We start from the raw sequence: 1,051 nt of genomic DNA, 5'->3' as shown, positions 1-1,051 counted from the left end.
AGCTAGTCTTCAGCCTCTTTCAGCTAGTCTTCAGCCTCTTTCAGCTATAGTCCTCAGCCTCTTTCAGCTAGTCTTCTGTCTGTTTTAGCTCTTAGCGTTCTGATTCCTTTAGCTAATGTTTTGCTTCGTTTAGCTTTAAGTCATTTTCAGCTTCTTCGTTTTTCCCAGTAACAAATGTGTTGCTGTCAGAATCTCAGCCCAGTTTGAGCATGAAATCGATCAAAGAAGCAAACCTTAAACAAAACCCATCGTGATCTCTGATTTTACTCAGACTAGATAACTTTTAGGAACAGCTGGATCTGTGTTCGTGTTTCTGTCCGCAGCTTTCTTACGAACCCAAACGAACTTCACTTAATCTGGACTGACATTAAACCTGCGGAACCGAACAGCCGCACCTCCGCAGTCAGTGTCCGACACCTTCATGTTGTTAGTTAACTTCAGGTGTGAGGTTTAAAAGGCAGACTGGTTTAGTTTCACCTGCTCAGGTAACCAGCCAGCTACACAGAACTGACCCAGGTGGAGACAGCAGAACCCACCGAACCTCTAACCTGAAAGAACACGAAGCCTTAAAGGTAAAACGGTTCTTACCGCCCTCCGCTCCGAACCAGCAGCTCCTCACTACTGACAACGAAGCAAAACAATATGGCGGCGCTACGGTGTTACGTCGAGTTAAGTTCCCCCGTCGAGACGTGTTTCGTTGCTAGCCCCGCCCCTTGTGGGCGGAGAAAAAGGCTGCTCTTGATGCCACGAAGGAGCTGATAACAAATAAATTGAATCCCTCGAGAATTTGTTTGTTTCATGTCAATACAAAGTTTTTGGACAGACATCAGAAACTGGATTAATCTCAAACTTAACCTTCTTTTGATGCTGATGCCATTTTGTTTTATGTGGATAACTTAAGCTCAGCTTTCTCTGATGCCATAAATATAGTTATGCAAAGTACCATATTCACTGTAGTGGAGGGATAATAAGCCCTTCTTCCTATGTTTTATGAACGAATTTAAGTCATACATTAAGTAGATTTAAAAAAAAACCTGGAAAAACTGCTAAA

The 1,051-nt window shown here is 42.9% G+C and overlaps 1 protein-coding gene across 1 annotated transcript in view; it reads right to left on the bottom strand.

Annotated features, from left to right (window-relative positions):
- Positions 1-628, bottom strand: part of sec23a (Sec23 homolog A, coat complex II component) — a 14,499-nt gene extending 13,871 nt beyond the window's left edge. The window contains exon 1 of the mRNA XM_037695285.1: positions 589-628. The gene's annotated coding sequence lies outside the window, so the exon portion shown is untranslated. The remainder of the gene's footprint in view (positions 1-588) is intronic.
- Positions 629-1,051: the final 423 nt, after the last annotated feature.

This window comes from Nematolebias whitei, chromosome 21 (assembly GCF_014905685.2).
Source record: "Nematolebias whitei isolate Nwh7 chromosome 21, NemWhi1, whole genome shotgun sequence".
Lineage (NCBI taxonomy): Eukaryota > Metazoa > Chordata > Actinopteri > Cyprinodontiformes > Rivulidae > Nematolebias > Nematolebias whitei.
Note: the sequence above shows the minus strand (reverse complement) of the source record. Positions and strands in the feature narration are given on the sequence as shown.